At 45.0% G+C, this 11,569-nt stretch overlaps 1 pseudogene; it reads right to left on the minus strand.

Annotated features, from left to right (window-relative positions):
* Positions 1-5,337: 5,337 nt before the first annotated feature.
* On the minus strand, positions 5,338-5,518 carry LOC139225959 (U2 spliceosomal RNA; annotated as a pseudogene).
* Positions 5,519-11,569: the final 6,051 nt, after the last annotated feature.

Here is an 11,569-nt window from a genome sequence, read left to right on the forward strand (position 1 = left end):
TGCTGAGAATGACGTGAATAGCACGTTTAGTGAGTTGGTCTTACCGCAGGAAAAGGGTACACAGCCAGATAGGGAATGGATGACCAACAGGAAGAGCAGTGCAAGGAAGGTAGTGCAGGGCTCCCCTGTGGTCATCCCCCTGCAAAACAGATACACCGCTTTGGGTACTGTTGAGGGAGATGACTCATCAGGGGAAGGCAGCAACAGCCAAGTTCATGGCACCGAGGGTGGCTCTGCTGCACAGGAGGGCAGGAAAAAGAGTGGGAGAGCTATTGTGATAGGGGATTCAATTGTAACGAAATAGATAGACGTTTCTGCAGCTGCAACCGAGACTCCAGGATGGTATGTTGCCTCCCTGATGCAAGGGTCAAGGATGTCTTGGAGCGGGTGCAGGGCATTCTGAAAATGGAGGGTGAACAGTCAGTTGTCGTGGTGCATATAGGTACCAACGATATAAGTAAAAAACGGGATGAGGTCCTACAAGATGAATTTAGGGAGCTAGGAGCTAAATTAGAAAGTAGGACCTCAAAAGTAGTAATCTCAGGATTGCTACCAGTGCCACGTGCTAGTCAGAGCAGGAATCGTAGGATAGCTCAGATGAACACGTGGCTTGAGGAGTGGTGCAGAAGGGAGGGATTCAAATTCCTGGGACATTGCAACCGGTTCTGGGTGATGTGGGACCAGTACAAACCGGATGGTCTGCACCTGGGCAGAACCAGAACCAATGTCGTAGGGGAAGTGTTTGCTAGTGCTGTTGGGGAGGGTTTAAGCTAATATGCAGGGGGATGGGAATCTATGAAGGGAGACAGATGGAGGCAGAAGCAAAAGGTAGAAAGGAGATAAGGAAAGGCGGAGGGCAGAAAAATAAAAAAGGGCCACATTACAACATAATTCTAAAAGGGCAGAGTGTGTTAGAAAGACAAGCCTGAAGGGTCTATGCCTCAATGCGAGGAGTATTCGGAATAAGGTGGACGAATTAACTGCACAGATAGCAGTTAACGGGTATGATGTAATTGGCATCACGGAGACATGGTTCCAAGGTGATCAAGGCTGGGAACTCAACATCCAGGGGTATTCAACATTTAGGAAGGATAGACAGAAATGAAAAGGAGGCGGGTGGCATTGCTGGTTAAAGAGGAAATTAATGCAATAGTAAGAAAGGACATTAGCTTGGATGATGTGGAATCGGTATGGGTGGAGCTACGGAATACCAAGGGGCAGAAAATGCTAGTGGGAGTTGTGTACTGACCACCAAACAGTAGTAGTAAGATTGGGGACAGCATCAAACAAGAAATTAGGGATGCATGCAATAAAGGTAAAGTAGTTATCATGGGTGAATATAATCTACATATTGATTGGGCTAACCAAACTGGTAGCAATGCAGTGCAGGAGGATTTCCTGGAGCGTATTAGGGATGGTTTTCTAGAGCAATATGTTGATGAACCAACTAGCGAACTGGCCATCCTAGACTGGGTGATGTGTAATGAGAAAGGACTAATTAGCAATCTTGTTGTGCGAGGGCCCTTGGGAAGAGTGACCATAACATGGTAGAATTCTTTATTTAGATGGAGAGTGACACAGTTAATTCAGAAACCAGGATCCTGAACTTAAGGAAAGGTAACTTCGATGGTTTGAGGCGTGAATTGGCTAGAATAGACTGGCAAATGATACTTAAAGGGTGGATAGGCAATGGCAAACATTTAAAGATCACATGGATGAACTTCAGCAATTGTACATCCCTGTCTGGAGTAAAAATAAAACGGGGAAGTTGGCTCAACCATGGCTAACAAGGGAAATTAAGGCTAGTGTTAAATCCAAGGAAGAGGCAAATAAATTGGCCAGAAAAAGCATCAAACCTGAGGACTGGGAGAAATTTAGAATTCAGCAGAGGAGGACAAAGGGTTTAATTAATAGGGGGAAAATAGAGTACGAGAAGAAGCTTGCCGGGAACATAAAAACTGACTGCAAAAGCTTCTATAGATATGTGAAGAGAAAAAGATTAGTGAAGACAAATGTAGGTCCCTTGTAGCCTGATTCAAGTGAAATTTTAATTGGGAATAAAGAAATGGCAGATCAATTGAACAAATACTTTGGTTCTGTCTTCACAAAGGAAGACACAAATAACCTTCCGGAAGTACAAGGGGACCAAGGGTCTAGTGAGAAGGGGGAACAGAAGGATATCCTTATTAGGTGGGAGATTGTGTTAGGAAAATTGATGGGATTGAAGGCCGATAAATCCCTGGGGCCTGATATTCTGCATCCCAGAGTACTTAAGAAAGTGGCCCGAGAAATAGTGGATGCATTGGTGATCATTTGCCAACAGTCTATCGACTCTGGATCAGTTCCTATGGATTGGATGATAGCTAATGTAACACCACTTTTTAAAAAGGGAGGGAGAGAGAAAGCGGGTAATTATAGATCGGTTAGCCTGACCATCAGTAGTGGGGAAAATGTTGGAATCAGTTATTAAGGATGAAATAGCAGCGCATTTGGAAAGCAGTGAAAGGATCGGTCCAAGTCAGCATGGATTTATGAAGGGGAAATCATGCTTGACAAATCTTCTGGAATTTTTTTGAGGATGTAACTAGTAGAGTGGACAAGGGAGAACCAGTGTATGTGGTGTATTTCGACTTTCAAAAGGCTTTTGACAAGGTCCCACACAAGTGATTGGTGTGCAAAATCAAAGTACATGGTATTGGAGGTAATATACTGACGTGGATAGGGAACTGATTGGCAGACAGGAAGCAGAGAGTTGGGATAAACGGGTCCTTTTCAGAATGGCAGACAGTGACTAGTGGAGTGCCGCAGGGCTCAGTCTTGGGACCCCAGCTCTTTAAAATATACATCAATGATTTAGATGAAGGAATTGAGTGTAATATCTCCAAGTTTGCAGATGACACTAAACTGGGTGGTGATGTGAGCTGTGAGGAGGCTGCAGGATGACTTGGACAGGTTAGGTGAGTGGAAAAATGCATGGCATTTGGATAAATGTGAGGTTATCCACTTTGGGGACAAAAATGCGAAGGCAGAATATTATCTGAATGGAGGCAGATTAGGAAAAGGGGAGGTGCAATGAGACCTGGGTGTAATGGTTCATCAGTCATTGAAAGTTGGCATACAGGTACAGCAGGCAGTGAAGAAGGCAAATGATATGTTGGCTTTCATAGCTAGGGGATTTGAGTATAGGAGCAGGGAGGTCTTACTGCAGTTGTCAGGGCCTTGGTGAGGCCTCACCTGGAATATTGAGTTCAGTTTTAGTCTCCTAATCTGAGGAAGGACGTTCTTGCTATTGAGGGAATGCAGCGAAGGTTCACCAGACTGATTCCCGGGATGGCAGGACTGACATATGAGGAGAGGCTGGATCAACTGGGCCTTTATACACTGGAGTTTAGAAGGATGAGAGGGGATCTCATAGAAACATATAAGATTCTGATGGGACAGGACAGGTTAGATGCGGGTAGAATGTTCCTGATGTTCGGGAAGTCCAGAACCAGGGGACATAGTCTTAGGATAAGGGGTAGGCCATTTAGGACTGAGATGAGGAGAAACTTCTTCATTCAGAGAGTTGTTAACCTGTCGAATTCCCTGCCGCAGAGAGTTGTTGATGCCAGTTCATTGGATATATTCAAGAGGGAGTTAGATATGGCACTTAACGCTATGGGGACCAAGGGGTATGGAGAGAAAGCAGGAAAAGGATACTGAGGGAATGATCAGCCATGATCTTATTGAATGGTGGTGCAGGCTCGAAGGGCCAAATGGCCTACTTCTGCAATTATTTTCTATGTTTCTATGTTTCTATGTTTCACCTGTGGCCAGGAGACCCTCTGCAGGGTTCTCCCCTGTGTCTCGTACTATTTGCACGGACTCATCATGGGGGAGTAAAACTGCCTCCCATTTAGCCCAGCATACATTGGACATGGATCGTAATTCCCCGGTGCTCAGCATCTCAACCAACATGTGTTTAGTGTGCAGTATAATTTCCCCAGTCATCACTACTGGTTCACTGACTTTCATTGCCCACATTGCACCGTCCAGAGCCGCCACACACCGGGACAGAATGGCCACCACAGGTGACTGTTGGGTTGAGTAATCGGCTACAGGACGCATCCTGAGTGACCCATAGAATCCTTCCTCATTTTCACAGTAAATGTGGAAAGGTGTATCCATGTTTGGGAGTCCCACGCCGGCTGCAGACATTAAGGCTTCCTTCAGATTGCCATATGCTGCTTCTTGCTCCGGACCCCATTCTGCACTCTCTAGGGAGGGTTTCCCCCCTTTCACCAATTTCTGTATTAGTTCTGCTATGGTTGCGAAGTTGGTTATAAAGTTTCTGCAGTAATTAAAGAGTCCCAGTACTTTCCATACCCCTCGGACTATCTTTGGGCGGGGCATGATTCTGATAGCTTCTTTCCTATCTTGAGACGTTGTTCTAGTCCCTTGTGATATCTCATGTCCCAAATATTGTACTACTGTCTGTCCGATCTGGGCTTTCTTGGGATTGGCTTTAAATCCCACCCTTTGTAGGGTTTCTAAGATTTCTATGAGAGCGCCCGTGTGTCCCCGTTCATCCTCCGATACAATCAGCAGATTATCCACATACTGGAGGACTGTGCTTCTGTAAGGGGTTAGGTCCATCTTTTCCAGAGCTCGACTCATAGTCCGGTGAAATATTGCCGGGCTATTATGGAATCCCGATGGCACCTGTGTCCAGGTATACTGATGGTCCCCTACAGTAAAGGCAAACTTGTCCTGTGATTCCTGAGCCAGAGGTATGGACCAAAATCCATTGGCTATGTCAAGCACTGTGAATATCTTATGTTCGAGTTTCAATCCATTAAAAATTGTGGCTGGGCTGGCTACAATGGGGTGCTGACGAGGTGTTAATTTATTCAGAGCCATGTAATCTATAGTCAGCTGGTGTGAGCCGTCCGGCTTCTTTACCGGCCACACAGGTGAATTAGTGGTGCTCTCAGCTTCCCGGAGTATGCCACTGTCCAGCAGATCTTGTACAATTTGTTTGACTGCCTCCCTGGCTTCAGGTTTGATTGGATATTGTTTATGAGGGGTGTGCTCGGGTCCTGGGACAATGATTGGGTCAGTTTCTACCAGTCCACAATCTTGTTTGGACCATGCCCACACTCCATCAATCTGCAAACACACGGGGCCATACCCTTTTAATGTATGCCAATCCCTGGTGAGGAGTTGTACGCTCCCCATCTTCTTATAAGGGCTCCAGTCATAATTTTTTTTTTTAATCCAATTTCGTTCCAGATCAACTCTAACGCCAAAGATCACTTTGCGCCAATGTGTTTGATCTTAGGCCAAAAGGCCGAGAGGCGAAGTTGCACCATTCCTGGAAATATTGCAATACCAGGTCGGTGCATGGAGTGGACGGGGCATGCCCCTGATCCAGCTCCCTGTCCAAAAATCAATTCAATATCATGTCCCCATAGGGGATATTAAACTGATAAGAACAGATACTACACGTTAAGGATCACTAGAACGTGGCCCCTTGCATATTCCATCTTCCTTTTTATGCTGTATTGTGGGACATCCACTTTAGTATGAATGTTATTACAGCATGCACACCACTTGACTCTCAAACGCCATGTTATAATCAGGGTAGGTTGTATAATTTCTTTTGTTCCCCGAAGGTGGTAGTTTTGCGCGCATTTGGACTTCTCCAAATTATTTTCCTCCCCCGGGGATCAATCAATGCTCCTAATTGTCCCAGAAGGTTGATTCCTAATATTGTACCTGCAAGGACAGGCGCACTAACATCAGCATCCTCATTCAGACTAACATCCCCAGCATTGAAGCACTGACTACACTCGATCAGCTTCGCTGGGCAGGCCACATAGTCCACATGCCAGACACGAAACTCCCAAAGCAAGTGCTCTACTCGGAGCACCTTCACGGCAAATGAGCAAAAGGTGGCCAGCGGAAACGCTACAAGGACATCCTCAAAGCCTCCCTGATAGTGTGCGACATCCCCACTGACACCTAGGAGTCCCTGGCCCAAGACCACCCTCAGTGGAGGAAGTGCATCCAAGAGGGCGCTGAGCACCTCGAGTCTAAACGGTGTGAGCATGCAGAAATCAAGTGCAGACCACGGAAAGAGCATTGGCAAACCAATCCCACCCACCCCTTCCCTCAACAACTATCTGTCCCACCTGTGACAGAGTCTGTGGCTCTCGTATTTACTGTTCAGCCACCAAAGAACTCACTTCAGGAGTGGAAGCAATTCTTCCTAGATTTTAAGGGACTGCCTATGACGATGACCATCATTATTGGGACAGACATAAAATTGTGCGGGGGATTAGAATCCCTGCCACGTCCAATAATATTACTTCGCTTCGGTGTGCCCTTGTGGCAGATCCCCCAACCCCTGTGATTAGAACTGTGCATTTGGTTGTGGGTAGGGGGATATCTGTCATTGAGACAGAGGCACCTGTATCCACTAACATGTGACATTGCTGGCCTCCTAACAATGCTATAATGTGGATCCGAGGATTGACTTCCTTCTGAGCGAGGGCCGCTGACTTTCAGTCCCTTGCCAGGTCGTTAAGGCCCTGGAGGAGCTGGTCCTAAAATTCCTTTTATCCCAGTAGCAAATATTCTCTTCAAATTAAGAAAATCTCCAATATTCAAAAGGTATCACCCACTGAACTAAAACAGAGTTCACAGCTGCCTGTGAAAGGGTTAACTTCCTTTGTTTCGAAAGCCAACAAACACAGACACCATCAATCAATGTTAACTTTCATTGCACAGTTTGCAGCCTTTTCAGTTTAACCTCTCTGTTTTTACACTTAAAGAAAACCATAATCGTCACGTTTCTCCTTTTCATTCACAATACGCGCAAGTCTCTAAAATGAGGGCTTTCTCCCCTTTGTTTCTTTTCCGACTCCCATCACTTCCTTTGTGCCACGGATGGGTCGTCTGGTTTCCAATTTTGCAATTAGTTTTCGATTTTTCTTTTATCTGCTAGCTACCATGTCAGAAACACCTCTGGTCCCAGCTCCAGTTTCTCATTTCCCATGTTGTGCGTCTCTTACTTACTCGCCCCGAGTGAGACCGATATTTGCAACATATACCAATTATTAATTTTAAAAACTGTTGTACTATAATTATACCGGCTTTCTTGGCTCTCTTAGTTTCCTCTTTTTTCCACCAAGGCTTTTGCTCGGCTGGTTCTTGTGACAGGTTCCACCCGTCCTTTATCATTTTGTCTATCAGTCCCTGGCGGTCATCGGTGTAACATTTGGTTAGAGACCCTTCGAGTCCCCAATTCAAATCTTCATGACTAGTCATTTTGTTTAATGACTATTCCGGTGTCGATTCAACGTCTGTATACTCAGCCTCTCACAGCGTTCTTTCGTTCCCGTCTCAGGCGCCCTGAATAGACCAATCCTTGGACGCTGCTCTACTAGGCTTCGGCAGTGTTTCGGTCACACATATATGCTACCAGGTGTATATATATATATGTTCTTATCTATCTTCCAACTTGTCGACAATATCGCAATGATAGTTTCCTATCAATCACTTTAAACTACATCAATGACTTTAAACTAACTTATTATACTCACATGCCAACAAAAGTTTGTTCTTTAGTAGACTTTCACAGTTTGGAATAATCAGTTGACAGCCAATCTTGTCACAGAAATCATCTAATTTTGGAATGGTACTTTAAACTTACTCATTCCGAGATGTTTCTGTTAATGGTTGTCTGTCCATCTCCTGGTGTATCCCATCCTCATCGCCAAATTGATGTGGAACCAAAATAAGGCTCAACACACAGGTGTGATAAAGAATCAAAAATAATGTTTATTTGCGAATACCTATAGCTTGGCCAAGGGAGCACGGCTAGAGTTCCCGCAACTCATTAGTGCCACCTCAACTTTTGGCTGCCAGCTCACAGTATTTAAAGTCGAAAACTACAATCTGTTATGCGTCATCAGTTCCAAGAACTGACCCCAGACTCTCTGTGACATTTAGAACATGCATCTTGACTTAACCACACACATCTATTCTTAATATCAGCATCCGGTTATTCTCTATCTAGCTCTGCTAAGCTTGCTACCACATCCTCTTGCAGGTGGCCTGCCATCTGATTGGTCCAGCTGAGATGATGCTGGGCAAATGCAACTTGACATCTGTTTTTTATCAAGTCTGCACCTACAATACTGACTTGTCCATATTCTAAACAAATTTCCCAGACTGCAACATTATATCACTAAAGTGGGCTTCTAAAAAATCCCACTTCAATTTATATAGCGCCTTTCACGACCACCGGACATCTCAAAGTGCATTACAGCAAATGAAGTACCTTTGGAGTGGAATCACTGTTGTAATGTGGAAAATGCGGCAGCCAACTTACGCACAACAAGCTCCCACAAACAGCAATGTGATAATGACCAGATAATCTGTTTTTGCTATGTTGATTGAGGGATAAATATTGGCCAGGTCATTAGGGATAATGCCCCTGCTCTTCTTCGAAATAGTGCCACAGGATCTTTTACGTCGACCTGAGAGAGCAGACAGGGCCTCGGTTTAACATCTCATCCGAAAGACGACACCTCCGACAGTGCAGAGGAAACAATCCACTGACTCTGGTTGCTAAAGATGCTCTGGGAAAATGATCTAATAAATGTTTCAAATCAAATTAAAACTTATTTAGTGAAATTTGTGCATCCGCTATACCATTCAGTTATTAAATTGCAAAGTGTGTCAATTTTAGTAGACATTTTAATGTGAAAAATATTTCAGTGAATGTAATTACGACACCTTCTTGTCAAATATACTTGCTTAAAATGAACTTTTATCTGTCGAAACTGTGACTCTCAGAAATCTGAAAATATTAGAAATAAAGACATGTTATTGGTTCAGGTGGAGACCTTCAGCAGCATAACCTCAAATCGGGTGAGACAGTGATTGAAAATGGAGCAATATCACTTGGTGAAGGCGATTACCATACCTTCGCTCTGAGCTGAAGTTTCCTCCCCTGCCCCTGCTGGGAAGGCCCCTGGTCACCGCTTTGCCGTCCATCACAAATTAATGCTGGCAGGGAGTTAGGCCTGGGTTCTGGGCCCTTTTCCCTTCTTACCATCACTATTTCTGATGACCTCAGGGACTGCCAAGTGAAAAATACTGGTATGACCTGGAGTATTGTTGGCAAGCTCCCTAGGTCACTGTATGGAGGTAGAGAGCCTAGTAGAGGGCTACCCTCTCTCCATAATGGCCTCAGAAACATATCTGCTGAAGTACTCAGTTTAGTTCAAGGCCTTCAGTAAAAAAAATATGGGTGCTTCTTTCCCCTTAAGATCTTTTCCACCTCAGTTAGTGCTGCAGGGTGACTCTCTCCTCTGCAGCGATGAGCTCCCGTTTGGTGGCGTGGGTCCACCCTGCAACCTTGATAAACCCTGAACCAGGAAAATGGCAAGGTCAAATTGTCAGGGAGAAGATCCACCCCATCTTACCCACTGAACATCCATTCATCTATGTCAATAGGAAGGACTTCCACTCCCTCAATGTCCAGATAGTGTATGACAACAATCACGTCAACATCTGATATGCAAGAAGTTGTCATGATACCTTCATTCTTCAGAATTCAGCCCTCTTTGACTTATTCAGAGAAGAGAACCAAATCAATGGATGGCTTCTGGGTGACAAAGCACATCCCCATATTACATGTCTGGTGATCACAATCAGAGTGGCCTCAGCATCATCAGAGGTGCACAACAGTGAGGCACATGCCTCTTCTAGACTGGTGATCAAAATGACCATCAACCTGTTACAAACACACTTTCACTGCCTGGACAGGTTGGAAGGGGCACTGTACGCTAATCTAGATTAGGTATCCAGAATAGTTATAGCTTGTTGTGCCCTTTAAAACTTCAAACTCCAGGAAGGACTGGATGTTGACATAGCTGACAAGGAAGCCCTTGCTCATTTGGAATCAGAACCAGACCAGTTGGTACCAATGATATAGGTAAAAAATGGGATGAGGTCCTACAAGCTGAATTTAGGGAGCTAGGAGTTAAATTAAAAAGTAGGACTGCAAAGGTAGTAATCTCAGGATTGCTACCAGTGCCATGTGCTAGTCAGAGTAGAAATAGCAGGATAGTTAAGATGAATACATGGCTTGAGGAATGGTGCAAGAGGGAGGGATTCAAATTCCTGGGACATTGGAATCGGTTCTGGGGGAGGTGGGACCAGTATAAACCGGATGGTCTGCACCTGGGCAAGACCGGAACCAATGTCCTAGGGGGAGTGTTTGCTAGTGCTCTTGGGGAGGGTTTAAGCTAATATGCAGGGGGATGGGAATCTATGCAGGGAGACAGATGGAAGTAAAATGGGGACAGAAGCAAAAGGTAGAAAGGAGATAAGGGAAGGCGGAGGGCAGAGAAATCAAAGGCAAAAATCAAAAAGAGCCACATTACAACATAATTCTAAAAGGACTAAGAGTATTAAAAGAACAAGCCTAAAGGCTCTGAGTCTCAATGCGAGGAATTTTCGTAATAAGGTGGATGAATTAACTGCACAGACAGCTGTTAACAGATATGATGTAATTGGGATTACGGAGACATGGCTCCAGGGTGACCAAGGCTGGGAACTCAACATCCAGGGTATTCAATATTCAGGAAGGATAGACAGAAAGGAAAAGGAGGTGGGGTAGCGTTGCTGGTTAAAGAGGAGATTAACGCAATAGTAAGGAAGGACATTGGCTTGGATGAGATGGAATCTGTATGGGTAGAGCTGCGGAACACCATAGGCCAGAAAACTCTAATGGGAGTTGTGTATAGACCATCAAACAGTGGTACTGAGGTGGGAGATGGCATCAAACAGGAAATTAGGGATGCGTGCAACAAAGGTACAGCAGTTATCATGGGTGACTTTAATCTACATATAGATTGGACAAACCAAACTGGTAGCAATAGAGTGGAGGAGGATTTCCTGGAGTGTATAAGGGATGGTTTTCAAGACCAATATGTCGAGGAACCAACTAGAGAGCAGGCCATCCAAGACTGGGTCTTGGGTACAGAGAGAGGATTAATTGGCAATCTTCTTGTCATGTATTCAACCAGCATTGTAACCCATGTATAAACTGACCTAAGTTGTACACCATGAGAACACTGACCACTAGGTGGGAGACACTCCTAACCTGGACCTTCAGGTATAAAAGGGGAAGCTCCACCCACCTTCATCACTTGAGTGCTAAGGAATAAAGGACAGGTCACAGACTGACCGTCTCTCAAGCATGGGCCTCGTGTGCATTTATACTGTGTAGTAAGGACGTATCAATGGCGACAAGAAACTGGGATTTAAACCACGCGAGCATGGCCACTAGCAGAATAGACGAGAGGTACTGAGTTAAGGAATGGTTGGGACAGAGATTCAACATTGTTAAAGCAGCACACAGTTCTCCAGGCAGACAAGGGCAGTCAGGCATGCCCCAACATGTAGTCGAACCCAGAGGGGGAGTTCGACAGAGACAATGGCAAGCTGAACAGCGATTCACACCATTGCAAGGGACAATGCAGCCAGTAATGGGGCCATCAACACCTGTTAA

This window comes from Pristiophorus japonicus, chromosome 15 (assembly GCF_044704955.1).
Source record: "Pristiophorus japonicus isolate sPriJap1 chromosome 15, sPriJap1.hap1, whole genome shotgun sequence".
Classification (NCBI taxonomy): Eukaryota; Metazoa; Chordata; class Chondrichthyes; family Pristiophoridae; genus Pristiophorus; species Pristiophorus japonicus.